The 15,950-nt window shown below is 36.0% G+C and overlaps 1 pseudogene; it reads right to left on the bottom strand.

The window, feature by feature from the left end:
- Positions 1-557: 557 nt before the first annotated feature.
- On the bottom strand, positions 558-10,779 carry LOC119242645 (noelin-3-like; annotated as a pseudogene).
- Positions 10,780-15,950: the final 5,171 nt, after the last annotated feature.

The following is a 15,950-nucleotide window of genomic DNA, read 5'->3' as shown; positions in this document are numbered from 1 at the left end:
AACTTCAGTGTATTTTATAAAAAATATTACTTGCTTTCACAGAAGTGAAGAGATACAATTGCACAATGGTGGTTACAATGATAGAAATCCATATCGCCAATAAAATGTTAGCAAGAGATTTAAAAATGACTGTACAGCACCGCATAGGAGAATTGTATAACAGCAAAATGATTAATATTACTTTTCAATATAAATAAAATCCTTAAATCTTTTGTAGAAATAAATGGGGGAAAGTGCTTTGTTTCCCTACTTCCTACCAAAATATTTCCTGATATGGAGCAAAAGACAGTAAAAAATGACAGTTAAAAAAAAAGACATTCATGCATTTAAGCCACCATTAGTCTCTGACTCTAATATAAGGCAGATCATTAATCTTTTGCAAAACTATGACTTTAGCCACTTAAGCTCTTTTTAGTGCTTTTCATGACAAGGACATGATAGGCCTTGTAAATTTAGGAATTAAGATGTGTTTCGGACAGGTTCATTTAGACGGCTCAGCTGTTTTTTTGAACAACCACTTTGCAATAAAAAAATGCTTTGGAGAAATGAATGTAATAAAGAAAAAACAGAAGGGGTCCTATAGAGTTTATCATAAGAGACACTATTTAGATCAATGAAAACAAATTACATTTGCTTATGTGTCATCCTCCGTCTTAATGATGTGGAAAAGGGTGACATTGAACAAGACCTGGTGACCATTGTTCCAGGCGTAAAGAGCTCTATCTCTTGCATTGTAGTCAAGCATGGATATGTGAAAGTATTGGTTATGAAAGGGAATGTCCGTATATTCATATGTGGAGGTTTTGGTAGAATAGGAATAATACACCTTGGCTCCAGTTAAGTGGGAGTTGGTGACATAGAGGGTCCCACAGATCATGAAAGATTCCCTGCAGCTTCTTTTGGGATAGCAGTGCTCCAGCTCTTCATCACCTCCAGGGTATCTTGGTTCAGTTGACTGATGACAATATTGCCCGCATTCTGGTTAGTTGCATACACAGCCCACAGTCCGATTTCATCAGCCATTAGGTCGATGTCAGAGAATCCACCCCATGTGTAGGGGTAAACGTTGTGAAAGCCAGCATACTCCAGGCTTCGTTGGGCAAGCACTCTCCCATGTCGAAGCTGTATTTGATGATGATGTTACTCTGATACTTGTTAAAATAGAGTGAGCCATTGTAGACAACATGGTTAGTTCCTGCCCATTTGAAAGGGAGGTTGTATGTCCTCGATTCAGCTCCACTGACAAAGTCTGCAATTGATTTTACTCACGGACAATTTTATTGTTAGTGTAACTGTCCATGTACCAGACCTGAGAAGAAAGACAGAATAAATGGAGTGACTGAATGCTGTACTTTTCTAAGAGTTCCTAAATAAAGACAGTGAGAGTCAGCACATTTATATCACTGTTCTCAGGCTCTGGAAGCCACATTATCTGACTGCTGACCTGCTGCTATGTGATAGGACTGCCAGCTTTTACAAAATAGTGGATGTCTATGTAAGAAAGGAAACAACTGAATGGACTGCCTTGAAATGGATTTCTTTGTGTCCTTTTTAAATTTTATTTTTAACTTTGACCATTTGGTATCAATCACTGGGTAACAAATATATATCAAAAATAAAAATCACATCACATCACTTTATTCAGTTACCTGATAAATCAATGAGGTTAATGATAACTGCAAAAAATAGCACTTTCAGCAAAATATTCCACCCTTGCTCGGAAAATGTATGGTTAATTTTACATGTTCAATTTAGTCTCTTTATGGATACTATAGAACCTTCTAGCAAAACTTGCTCATTGGATCAGTTTTAGGTACACTACCTTTTAATGAAACATATTACTAATTAAGGCACAAATCACATTTGGATATAATCTTAATGTATGTAAGTTTTGTAATAAAACATAAGTGGAGTTTATGATAATTTTTCAGTGTACTGATTTGTATAATACAGACATTGCCAATTTATGAATTATTCCCCAAAGATTCAGTTATTAATGCAGAGACTTACTTGTAACTTTGCCCTTTTGAAGCATAAAATAAGACTAATCCAGAATAGTTAGACTTAATATACTGGTGAAATGTATCTGTGTGTGTGTGTGTGTGTGTGTGTGTATTAGAACATAGTAACAAATAAGTTTGCCATATATCTGTAAATGTTATGTTATCATACTGAAAGATTTGCAAAATGATGTAACACTTTGGAAGTTGAAACTAATACCCTGGATAATAATAGTCCAGGAGACTTAAAGTGTAAATAAAATATAATTATAAGCAAAGTGTTTGTGGAAGCAACATACTCTGTTATTTATTTTCAGAAGCTAAAGGATCTGTCATCCAGGCACCAAACCGAGTTCCAGATTCTGACTGTAATTGGGCCCGTGATTTTCATCAATTTGCCACATGCTGAAATTAGAGAAACATAAACATGTTGGGCGAACATGGCCAATTTCCTACACAATATCACACTAATAGCAAAGAAAGAGATCCTAAAACAAAGCAAATCTGTGGGATTAATTGCGCATATTCTAAATGATTCACGTGGGCGCATTGAACTAATTTGTACCATGAATAGCTGCTCTTTCAATGCTCTAAGACTAAAGTATGGAATTATAAATGGAAATGATTTGTACAATCTGCAAAGAAATAAGTGAGAGATCATCATCATTATACCAATTCAGCAGCTGCTTCTCCTAAGTAAAGAAATGTGAAAAATTAAAGAAATTGCCCAGTACTTGTTTTACCTGGTCACCAGCTCCCCATCTCCCAACCTTCTTCAACCCCATACTTCCAGACTTTGGTGAATTTATACAAGTTAGGTAGGAATCTGTAAGGTGGCAGTCTGTACTGGTATATGAGTAGCTTCTGTGAAAATATAGAAAACTAACAATTCAACTGCAGTCTACCTGCAGAGACAGAATTTTGAAAGGTCAACAGGTCTGATAGAGCAACAGGAGGCCCAAGAAAAATGCCTTAACTTAACCCTTGGTCCCTGTAGTCACATGCAGTGAAAGAGGTAGTCAACCAATTGTTAGAATAAATGATAGAAAATCAATGGTTATTTTGAAAAATTGTAATATTTCATCACCTCAGCTGTGCATAAGATTTTAGGAAAACCTTGTTTCATAAATGTCAAAGTTAAACTGAGAAGAACCCAGGCATTTTGTAAGATTTTTTAAAAGCTAATGTGTAAGTGATTTATTCTCCCCCATTGTGAAACAAGGTGAGTCACTATAAATGCTGACCATTGGTCTGAACAAAGGAATATTCTTTCTTGTCCTTTATATCTATTTTCATTTCTTAAAAATTTTTGCCTATTCATGTTTTTCCATCCTCCTTTGCCTGTCCTTTAAATTGACAGACTTCTGGGTAATTCCTGTTAGTTCTGTGTGTTTGGAAGGGAAAGAACAGATTCCACAAAGCAATCAAGGACAAAACTAATTTTAGCTTGGAGCTTATTTTGGCCCATTTTCTTTATATAAGTTCCTCAAGAATAATTTGTAACTGCAGAATACTAAGCTATGCAGTTAAGATGATGTGATATAATTATGTTTTGTACCATTATTCAGTGATAAATACAAATTTAGTAATCTAACATTTCACAAAACCTGAATTTAATACATTTTCTCCTTGTATGGAAGAAATTAGATGTGATGGCATCTTTATATATGGAATTACTTTATAATTTCCTTGAATCTGATAAACGGTTTAATAATTCTGAAAACTTTATAGCATTTTCTACATTGAATAGCAGTACCTTAGGTTAAATGTATTTAGAATATGTCAGCTCTGCTTTGTATAAACACCATGAACAATATATGAACAAGTAGTATCATTTGAACTAAGAAATGTTAATGTATTCTGGGTGGATCTAGTTGGGTATTTTTGTGAATGCACAATAAGTGAAGATAATATGATCTTTCATACATATTTCTAAAATCATAGGCAGTGATAAATGCATGAATTTCAAAATACAATGTATTGAAATAAAATAGAAAGACATCCTGACCCTGAAAACACATAAAACAAATATGTGATTTTTTTCTTTAGGTCTGAAAAATAAATTCTTAATTGAACAAAATTTAAATAATAAATTAGATAGAATATGAAAAGTAATCCAAGTTTAAGATGATGAGATAATACATACTTTCATTTCCTTCTTGCCCAAAATGTCATTACAATGGTAAGAATTATTTTTGCAGGACTCTGCCAGTTTGTTTCTGTGGTTATTTAATATTTCATACAAGTTCTTTCCTTCACTTTCTTAATGTCAGTTGTTCTGTCTGTGTGAAGGAAACATCTCTATATTATAGTATTATTAAATTTACAAACATTTACTCTGAGTTTCACTCAATGGACTTTTAAATTCAATGTAACCATTTTTGAAATATGCAAGTGATAGTATGTGAGCTCTGGTTTTAAAGAAAGGTATTTTCAAATTGATTCTCTAGCCAGGTCAGATCCTCTGAACATTTATGAAGTCACGTTTTGCATTTTTTTCATTCTCCTCTGTGTGTTCCCTCTTTGTCATTTTCCTCCATGTCTGTTATCCATCAGTTTCTCACCTTTTCCACGGTGGCTCACAATATGCAAGGTCAGCCCTTGTCTTCCTCTCACCACTCTGGATTCCTTTTGTTCTGCTACAACTTCTATCCAGAGCTTCATTGAGTAAAATTAGTTTTGTATAGTATTATCTAAGAGCACCACTTTGAAATGAAGGATTAATGAACTAAAGTATTAGACAATTAAATAGTATTTTCATCTAAAATGAGTGCTACAGCTTATCTGAATAGTATATTGACAAGGTTTGTTGGACTCTGTGCCAATAATATGATGAAAACAAAAATAGAGCTGTGATAATTATGTATGGATATGTCCTTTACTCTTTGTTGAGTCATGGATAAGGTGTTTTGCATAAAGTTCTTCCATATTAGGTGATCATGGTGGAGTGGTCTACTGGCTAATTGATACTTTCCACTTACCTTTTGGTGAGAGTACTTGATTCTTACTCCAGTTAAGTCTATCTAGAAGGCACACCCTTAAAAGAAGAGCTTTGGGATTTGGACTTCAGACAATGGTGTTTTATTCACTCATTCATTTATTCACTGATTCAGTTAAGACTTAGTGAGCACAAGCACTATTTTTTGGAATAGAATTGCTATGTGAGTACAACATAACCTTTTTTTTTTTTCTAGGTGAAGCTAATGTTTTGATGGAGGAGGGGATATAAGTAAATAAGAATGCAAGCTAAATGTATCAGGGAGGAATAAATTTAACTCAGATATTAGATAGGGTCAATTGATGAAGTATGATTGGGAGTGCATTAGATTGAGTAGGGAAAACTTTCAGAGCGTTGATGTGTAGTCTGAGATCTGATTGAGATGAGTAAGTCATGGACTGTAAATTATGGAAGGACTTCCAGTGGATCAACCAGGGCATCTTTAGTCACTGGGGAGTTTTAAAAAGAGTCTGGACTACCTAGATTTGAATCCTGATCTATGTCATACTTTCTAGGATTCTGAAATTACTTTTATCTCTCAGTATCTCAGGTAACTGAGATTAATTAATATTTATCTTCACAGGTTATGGGAGATTAAATGAGAACATAGGCTAAGTTAAGAATGGGTGTTTGATACATAATTAAGCATTTACTAAATATTATCTATTGTTGTTTTCTTGCAAGGCCCTAATACTAGATGGACATGCTTGGTGAGTGAAGAGAACATAATAAAAAATAGAAAAGCAGTCATATGAATGCAGGTGGGCGGAGCACATGGCGGCGAGGAACGCTGCGAGTAAGATCTCCCATTAAAAAGTGAATAGGAGGAAAGGCGACAGGTCCTGAAATGGGACACGAAGAATAAACGGGTTGACGCCAGCAACTGCCAAGAAGAAGGGCAAAATGGGACTAGAAGGGAGGAAGCCAGAACCCTGCTTCCCTCCCGCCCATGAGCTGGCACTCTCGACCTCAGAGAGGAGGAAACAACAAACCAAACGGCCACCAGGTCAGAAACTCTTTAGCACATTTGTTTCTAATTCTGATGATTCTTTGTCTTTATGATCTTTTATAGTGTACGAGAAATACCAACTCTATTTTCATATAACCCTGGCACATCATTTGACGTCCAATTCAAAGACACCAGGCTTTAAACTCCAAGGATAGGGAAGACACTCATTTACATTTGGAGGATTTTCTCAATGTTAAATTCCTGTAGTGCAATACAGCAATACACAGTGAACACTGAAAGATAAGTATTGAGAAAAGAAAGAAAAGAGTAGGGCCAGGGCCTCCCCTGGTGGCACAGGCAGTTGAGCGCAGCACTATGAAGCTGTCTGCAGCCTCTGCATGCGGGTTGATCCTGGAGGGCCAAGAGATACCCACATGGCTTGGCAGACCTCTCCTGTCTTGCCCGCTCCTCCCCTCAGCAGTGTATTACAGTCAATGCCTGTTCTGTTCCCCACTCTGTCTCTGGTGAATCCTCTCACCCCTCCTGCGCATCTGGCCTATACCCCGGTTCTGGTATGCATGAATAAATAAATCTTAAAAAAAAGAAATCTATTAAAAAAAAAAGAGTGGGGCTGAATGAGACTTGAAAATTCTTGCATTCCAACTAGAGCTTAAACTCTTATTACTTTCGTGAGCATGGATATGTAAATTAACCTCTGTGTAACTCAGTTCCTTCATTATATCAGGGAACTAGTATACTTTTAATGTAAATTAGGAAGTGTTATCAATTTCTGCCTCTGTAGACAAAGAATATTTAGTTTAGGTATTGGAGTAAAAAGAATGATGCTGTAAAAAAACATTCAATGACTTAGAAAATGCTATTAATAGTTTGTCAGTTAAAGTTGATAGTTTGTATCACATGATTTTTGTATGATAACATACACAAAGGAAAAGGCATAAAAGTTTTTTTCCAAAAGAGCTAGCAATAATTGTGTCGTGGTCTTACCATATTTTCTTCATTGAACATTTATGTTTAACAATCTAAAATACACTTCCAAATTAAAAAAAAGATATATGTAGAATAACTTAAATAAACACTAACATATAGGTATGAAATATTATATATAATATGTAATAACTAGGACATTAGTAAGGCAATAAGTAGAAAGGAGATTTAATGTATTTCAGATCAATGTCTTTAGCACATTTGTTTAGCTGAATACTATTAATATTTTAATCAATTGGTAGTATCTTAAATGAAGTAACAAAACAAGCCAAATTTTACTACTTACATTTTTTAGTTCTTTATTTTACCTAATTAATAAAATCAGTAGTTCTCCCGTAAATTTCTCTCCTTGTACAAGAAACTATACTACTTTACTATAGAAGGAAGAGCATAAACAAATTTGAGAAAAGCATTGGTTGCTTTGACTAGTTAATTGTTGATTACAATACAGGTATATGAAGAGAAATATGAATGCAGTATAGTCTACACTGTCATGAATCAAGATTCCCAAAATATTATGTAATTTGGCTCTCTGGTTATACTGCTCTATTTCACTTGTCCTCATGGCAAACAAGGTAATGAAATAGGAAATAATTTGAGCCAAGTAATTTTATTGGAAGCAGTCAGCTCAATTGTAGTTTTTTAATCTCTCCAAGACATGTCAAAATACACCTTAATTTACAAATACCCAAAGTTCTGACCTTTTGATATTTCATATTTTTTTTTACTGACATGTTATTCTTCCCACCCTTTTCCAGTTAGTAATTTGAATTCTTTCCTGAAGAGGATTTTTCCATGCACACCACATAAAACTATCCATCAACTTCTTCCCATGCTTAGGTTTTATTCATCTTACCAATACTGATTTTTGTTGGAAACAAACCAGAAAGTGAGGAAACTACAAATGGAAAAGATATGACATGTCAACCAGAATAACTTCCTACAAACGGGATTACTTCTTATATTTATTTAGTTTAATTTATTATACCTGATGTTATCACACTAGCACCGTTATCCTTTAATCATAGAGTAAGAATATTATACTTGTTTAATGCTTAATATAATATTCAGTTTTATATTTTCTCCCTTCCCAGTGTTGAGGAAAAAATGAAGAAAAATATTTTGGCTGCATAATTCTCCTCCCATCCCTGCCCATGCCAAGTCCTTTCCTTTGAGCGCTGAACCATTAACTCTAAGTGCACACAGAGACATTACTAAGCTAACGGGCCTTTTCCTCACCAAGGAAGAAAAGGAACAAAGTCATTTATCACTTGCAAAGAAGGAAAAAAGAAAAATGATCCTTATGTATTATTTTTCTTATTAAAACCAGCCAACATCATGATCCTTCTAATTACTATTTGACTCCTCCAAATTTTCTTGTCGATGGCTCTCAACTCTCTCATTAAATTATTCAGAAAATTTTCAAGTAGTTCACACTATATGAAGGCATATTTTAAACATATGTTTTTATAATTTGAAATTATGTAATCCCAACCTCAAATTGGTGGGAAATTGAAGGCAAACAACTATTACGTCCAATGTAAGAAGTGATTTAATAGAGTATGTACACAATGTGATGGGGATAGGAAAAGCCATTGCCTCTGAGATTACAGCAAGTTCTTCAGAGGACCATGAGTTTTGATTTGAGATTTGACGTGAACAATGATTAGAAGGAATTCAGCTGGTAAACTGGCTAAGCAAAGGAAACAGAGTATGTAAAAACTGAAAACTCTGAATAGTGTAATATGCTTGGAAATAGTTCTGAGTCATAGGATGTCTGGAAGGAAGTATTGAATCTGGAATTAGTTGCTAGATTTTAATTTTTATTCAAAAAGACCTGATCAGAGAATTTGGAGGGCTTAAATAATGAGTACCACTATCAAGTTTACATTTCTGAAAGTTTAGTATTCATCTTATTGGTATAGCTCTACTAAGGTATCCTTTGAAATGCTTAAGTCTAGATGAGGTGGCCTCCTCACCCTCCTCAGCCCCAAAGCAGCACACCATACAGCTGCTCCATTGGATACCCTCTGCCCTCAGGGCTCTCTACTTACCCCTTTCTCACATAGAAACCCTGGTTAGTCCATTAGGGCTCCAACAGCTCATGCTGGGATATGATCTCTATCTACATGAAAGCCCACTTGCCATGCTTGGATTCTGATTGCCCATGGTAGACTGCCCTGTTTGTTTGAAGACTTTTTGTTCGGCTTGGCCTCTGACATTTAAAGCTAAGCTGTCTTTCCACAAAACAGTCCTTATTCTGCTATTTTTCTTTTTTCTTTTTTTAAAGTGTGTTTATTCATGCACACAAGAGCCAGGGTACAGGCCAGAGATGTGGGGGGGTGGTAAGAGGATTCACCAGAGACAGAGCGGGGAACAGAACAGGCAGACTGACTGAAATACACTGCTAAGGGGAGCAGCAGGCAAGTTAGGAGAGGTCTGCCGCGCCATGTGTGCAGATTTGTGTAAATACTACTTGTGTAATTATTACTACTACTCCCTGGCCAGCTGGGGATCGAACTCGTGCTGCAGAGGCTGTGGACTGCTTTCTAGTGCTGTGCTTACCCCCTTACGCCACCAGGGAAGCCCTGTTCTGCTATTTTTCTGACTGCTACATGGAACTTTGCCCTGGAAGCACCCTCCTTGCCCTCTCCAGCCCTGACACCTATGCGGGACAGCCCACCCTCAGGGGTGCCCTCTCACCTTGTCCAGGCTCTGCTCTCTCACCCCAGGCTGATTTTTATGCACACTTTTCTTAACTCAGTAGAACTTGGATAATCCAGCTAAGAGGTCCCTGCTACATGGGCACATTTCTCACCTGACTTGGACTCTACACCCCGCTGTGAGTCTCATGTATCCCATTATAACACCAAGTTATATATAAAACTACCTTGTTCTGCATTACCTAACGCTTTTGGGATGAAACTGTTCAATAAAAGAATTAAAGGGAAAGAAGACAAAGGAAGGGACAGCAGAAGAGGTAAAGACAAAAAATGAAGTACTTGCCATAAGCTTTTAGGACTGGAAGGACTAATTAGAGGTGATATTTCCATTTCAGAAAGATTTATGCCTGAATAAACTATGCCTCTGCATTTATTACCTGTAAACCATGCATATCAGTATTAATTACCATCATCTTGAACTATGTCAATAAAAAAGAACTATTAAGATAAAATGAATGCAACATAAACTTCACTAATTTAATGCACAAGTCAATAATGTTCTGAATACTCACAGACTTGTGTAAGTATTACTATAAACTCAGTTTAGGGCCTCCCCTGGTGGTGCAGCGGTTGAGCACTGGGCCGCGAAGCTGCTGCAGCCTCTGCAGCGTGGGTTCGATCCCCAGATGCCAGCGAGGGTCTCACATGTTGCGACAGACCTCTCCTGCCTCACCTGCTGCTCCCCTCGGCAATGTATTTCGTCAGTCTGCCTGTTCTGTTCCCAGCTCTGGCTCTGGTGAATTCTCTCACCCTTTCACGCTTCTGACTGCACCCAGTGCTTGTATAAATAAATAAATAAACCTTTTTAAAAAATTAAATAAATAAAAAAAATAAACTAACTTTAGAATATTTCATTACCCCTCATTACCCCCCAATAAACTCTGTAACCATTAAGTAGTCACTCCCATGTGGATCCACCATGGAGGTGGCTCCTCCTGCTAGGCCCCTGGAGGAAGGCTTCAACTTCAGGGTCCACAGGGCAGTAGCTCCATGCCCTTTGCTCTGATTGGTGACCCTGCCTTTCCAGCCATGAAGGTGCCTTGACACTGAGCCCTGGGCTGTTTGGAACAGTCCAGCATACAGAAACCAAGTAGGTGACTCCATCTTCCATAATCAAGGAAGTGAGATCCTTGTCCCTTAATCCTGTTCACTCTGGATCTAGATGGCAGTGAATTAATTACACTTCAGTCCATAAAAATTGTATATTGCTAGAAGATGAATTACTGCGTCATACTGTAACTCCATGTTTAAATTCTGGTGGAACTCATTTCAAAGTGACTGAGCTATTTTATATTCTCAGCAATAAATGAAAGTTCTAATTTCTCCACATCTTCAGTAATACTTGCTTTGTTTGAGGCTTATCATTTCAAAAGAACTCTCGAGCACACTCAGTCATTACAGTTTGGGCACAAGCTCTCACATTCTTTCCCCTGTTAGTGACTTTTCTTTGGCCTTTCTTTATTGTTCCTTCTCCTCATTCTAGTGCGAGCTGACTCCAAGAAAGTAAAACATGAAAGGGAACTTATGAGACTATTTATGGCTTTTATTTACTTTTTTAAAACTTTGTTTCTAGTATTATGACATTTCTCATCACTTAATTTGGTTTTGCAAAGCAAGCTGTCTGTAGCTGGTTAATTTTGCTGAGATACTCTTCCCCACTGTTCCTTCCAAAAAGTCTCTGGTTGCCTAGAGTTTAGCTAAAGTGAGCCCCAGGCAAGGGTTGTCTAATGTCAGAGTATTTACAGCGAGGAAAAATACACAAACAAATCAATATAACTAATTAACATAACAGCATAAATTATGTAATTGCTCAGTAATTTGTGCCGTCTGCATAGCAAATAAATTCATAGTTTAAAAACAAATTTATGGCCTTATAATGAGCTCTTTACAGGCACCAGCATGGGACACATGTAAATACCAAGCAGAAAATAAACGAGGTAGATAAATATTTTGTATTCAATTAACTGTGAATTTTCTAAGAGCCCAAGTAAAACTGGTGCTTCTTATTTCCAGTTGGTTAGTTTCTATGTGTAAAATTTTTAAAAATCATTCACAGTTGCCACATAAACCGTAGACATCCTCTTTAACTTTCAATTAATGATGATCAATATCAGGAATTACATATAAAGCATTACTGACTTATTCACTGGAGCAGGAGTTGTGATTTTTCTTTGATTAATAAAGGGCATTTATGATGAGGCCACATCTATTGGGATTTTCTGATGCATTCAATTTTCCATAGTAACAGATATGAGCTTGTCATTTTGTAGTTTACAAGACTGAAAGTAAGACTTAGGCAAAGCACGTGTCTGACAATGTCCGTGAATGTTCACAACAGGCAGGACAGATTACAGGCCAAAATTAAAGACATTACAAATGCCTAAAATTGCAGTCTTTATCTATAAGGCAGGTGTTTAAAAACTGGACTAGTCCCAAATATATTCTTTTCTCTTTTTGGTTGTTGTTTTTCTAAAAAAAATTTGAAAAGGATGTTAAAGATAAGGCAGGTGTTAAGATAAAATTCCTTACCAGGAATGACTCATCAACAGCCAATTGGAGCGTTTGTGTCTGTGAACATGAGCAGGGGTGGAGACTTGGCTATGGTCATGAACACTCCCTTCAGTACAGAGAAAACAACCCTTTAAAACAAAAGTTTGACATAATTCCCTCTTTAAGGGAGAAAAGGATTCTGTAGTCACTTGCATTAGCTGGATAACATAGAATTTATTACTATGTCATTATAAAGTTAGCCACTCTGATTTTGACTTTGCCTGTTACATTAGCACATAAACTTACATTTTAAAAGCTATAAAACAATAAGCTAAATCCCTCAGTACATCTAAATTAAATACGTTAAAGTGAATAATTAAGAAAAATGTATTAATTAATGTGCCAATCAGTAGCAAAGGTACATTTAAGATATTCAACACCAATGTCTTCCAGAGCTATGCCAAATCTGGTTTTTTGATGCAGAAAATGGATTAATAAATAATACAAAGACTGAAGCTCTTTGGACCCTTTGTCATTTACCCCCTTTGGGAATTATAGCAAGGAACAGTTGCCCTTGTTAACCTGTGAACATTTTTCACTCCCTAGGTCATTGACTCTGGCTCAGGGGTCCAACTTTCCTTTCATTCATTAACCACATTGGGAAGCAGAGTTCCTAACCCTTTCCAGTCTAAATGTGGAACAATCACATCCCCTCACAATCAACTGCCAGTGTGCTGGGACCTTTACGTTTCACTATGCTCTTGCAGTGACGCAAGTTTTTAACAATTGAAGGATATTAACTCAAAAACTTGTTTTCTAATTGGAGGAGCTCAAGGGATTTAAAATAAATGAACTTGTATAAACTGGAAGCTGGTACATGTGCCTTTCCAATTATTTTGTTCAAATTAGGGGAGAGGGCACTGCTAATCTCAGAAAGCAGATTTAAGATATTTTAGCTATGAAGCCAACTCAAGATAACAAAACTGAGCAGTTGTGAATTGTTTGGATAGCTGAAAAGACATAACTTTGTCTGTTATCTTAGCAAAGATACCAAATATTTAGAAGAATGTCACTTTATTATTTAAATGTGTCCAATATTGCTAATTTGCTGGATTATTTCCTTTCATTAGACTCAATGGTACAAAGAAAAAGTAATGTCGATATGAATATCAGATTTTGCTGACTTTTTTATGCTCCTCTACATAACTTAATTGTGAATTTAAGAAATGCAAAGTATCCATTTGCAACAATTATGATCAAAATATCTTTGTAATAAAAAAGGCAACAACAAGTCTATTTTGTTAATAACCTCAGGAAAACTCTTAGCACAGTGTTTGAATATAATATGCCACAATCTGGGGATTGAAAGAAATCTGTGAAATAGGGCTTTCTAGGAACTTTTGAACTATACACTGGAATGGTGAGTTAAGGAAACTTGTTTTGGAAGAATGATAGGGAAATCCTCTGTGTCTTTTATCATTTCCTATTTCCTCACATGAGGTAGGGGTGGTGAATGGTTAATTAAGCCTTTATTTAGATAAGATTAGATAATTCTTGAAAAGGACAAGATTTAAGCACTGAAAATGGATACTTGTCTTTCACAAGGGAACACATTCATTAAGGAATAACATTTTTATGTAAAATTATATACTAATATATAAATATACCAGAAAAATTCAATATTAAGCTATAACAATATTAAGGAGTAATTGTTAAGCAGTAACAATTCACATTCACATAAACACACACGTACAAACTTTTATCTCCAATGGCAAAATAGTGTCTTATACTAAACATTTTTATCAATTAACCTCTGACATTAATGTATTTTCTGGGCCAATAGGTAAAGAGTGTGTATTTAGGTATAGGATTGGAATAATTAAGTTATTCACTTAGCTTTTTAAAAATATCTTAAATTACGGACACAATTCATAAAGATGTCTCTTGTAAGACATTTATACTGTATATTACTAGACAAGCAGTTCTGTGAGATAGATTACCAGTAGTAGAATTTTTGGGAAAACTGTATCTATGCTTTTTATTCCCTTATGTCTTCTGGTGATATGTACTTTGTGATATATTACAAATCACCAAATTGCAATTTTACCAAATGGAATGAAAATATAGTTTACCATTTTGCCATACCTAGAACAATGTTATCCACTAAGTTGTATTTAATATTACAGATAAATGGGAATAAATAAATTTCTTTGGTTTTTTGATTGGCCTTTCTCTTAATATTAGTCAATCTGAGCTTCTTTAATAACTTATTTACTATAAGTTACTTTTAAATTACTTTTGTATACCTGTATCCTTTAGATTTTTATTTTTTTAATCTTTATTTTAAAGAGTTATTTATTTATACAAGAACCAGGGTACAGGCCAGATGCACTGGAGGATGAGAGGATTCCCCATAGACAGAGTGGGGAACAGAATAGGAAGACTTACTGAAATTCACTGCTGTGGGGAGCAGCAGGTAAGACAGGAGAGGTCTTCCGTGCCATGTGGGTATCTCCCCAGCTGGCCTGAATCTAACCTGCACTGCGGAGGCTGCAGACAGCTTCACAGCACTGCACTCAACTGCCTGCACCACCAGTGAGGCCCTAGATTGTTTTTATTTTTATGTTCAGTTTTATCAGCACTCTTTATATATAGTCTCTGAATAGTTTAATTTTCCAAACTATATTTACTAAGGATGCTTATTATAGCTTAAGTTTGTCACTAATTTATGTTCTAGGGCCTCCCTGGTGTACAAGTAGTTAAGCACAGCACTGTGAAGCTATCCGAGCCTCTGAAGCATGAGTTCAATCCCAGGCCAGCCAGGGAGCTACCCACATGGCACAGCAGACCTCTCCTGTCTCACCCACTGCTCCCCTTGGCAGTGTATTTCAGTCTGCCTGTTCTGTTTCCCACTCTGTCTCTGGTGCATCCTCTCATCCCCTGCACCTCTGGCCTGTACCTCAGTTCTTGTATGCATAAATAAATCAATCTATAAAAAGAATTTATGTTCTAAAAAAATAATTTTAAGACATTGCATGAACAAATCACAGGCTAAGAAAAAAAATAAACAAATCAAATATATAAGATAGTTGTTGTAAAGGAAGCTGATAATAATAATTAAAAAAATAACAATGGACACTGTCTTTGCTGGCAGGTCTACCAGGTGGTATGACCATACTGAAAGAGAGTTTGATAGTTATGATGAAACAAAATATAACTCTTATATGATCCAGACCTTGTAATCCTTGATATATAACAAAATGAGCTGAAAATCTTTCTCCATACAAAACCTGCCCATGGATGTTTCTCACAACTCTATTCATAACTGCCAAAACTTATAAGCAATCAAGATGTCTTTCATTAGTGAAAGGGTACATAAAGGGTACACCCAGACAATGGAATATTATTCAATCTAAACAAAATGAATCATCAACCATAAAGAGATAAAGCTCATGCCATTTGCAGCAACATAGATGAGCTAGGGGGGATTATGCTTTGACACATAAGTCAGAAAGAGAAAGACAAATACTGGATGGATGGTGTCAATTACATGTTGTGTACAGAGAAACCAAACAAAGGATCAGATAAAGTCAGACTCATTAACTCTTGATAACTGTGAAACTGAGGCATCCAGAAGGGAAGGGTAAGGAAAGTGTGAGAACTATGTGGGGAGGGAGCACAGTGGATGGTGATGGAGGACTGTGTGTCATGGTGGTGGGTGCACTATGATAACACCACTTGAAGAAGGGGAATATTTATGCCCGAAATATAAACAACAATGTAAA

Source organism: Talpa occidentalis, unplaced genomic scaffold, assembly GCF_014898055.3.
Source record: "Talpa occidentalis isolate TD23 unplaced genomic scaffold, MPIMG_talOcc4v2.1 talOcc4.1298, whole genome shotgun sequence".
NCBI lineage: Eukaryota > Metazoa > Chordata > Mammalia > Eulipotyphla > Talpidae > Talpa > Talpa occidentalis.
This window is presented reverse-complemented; position numbering and strand designations above follow the sequence as displayed.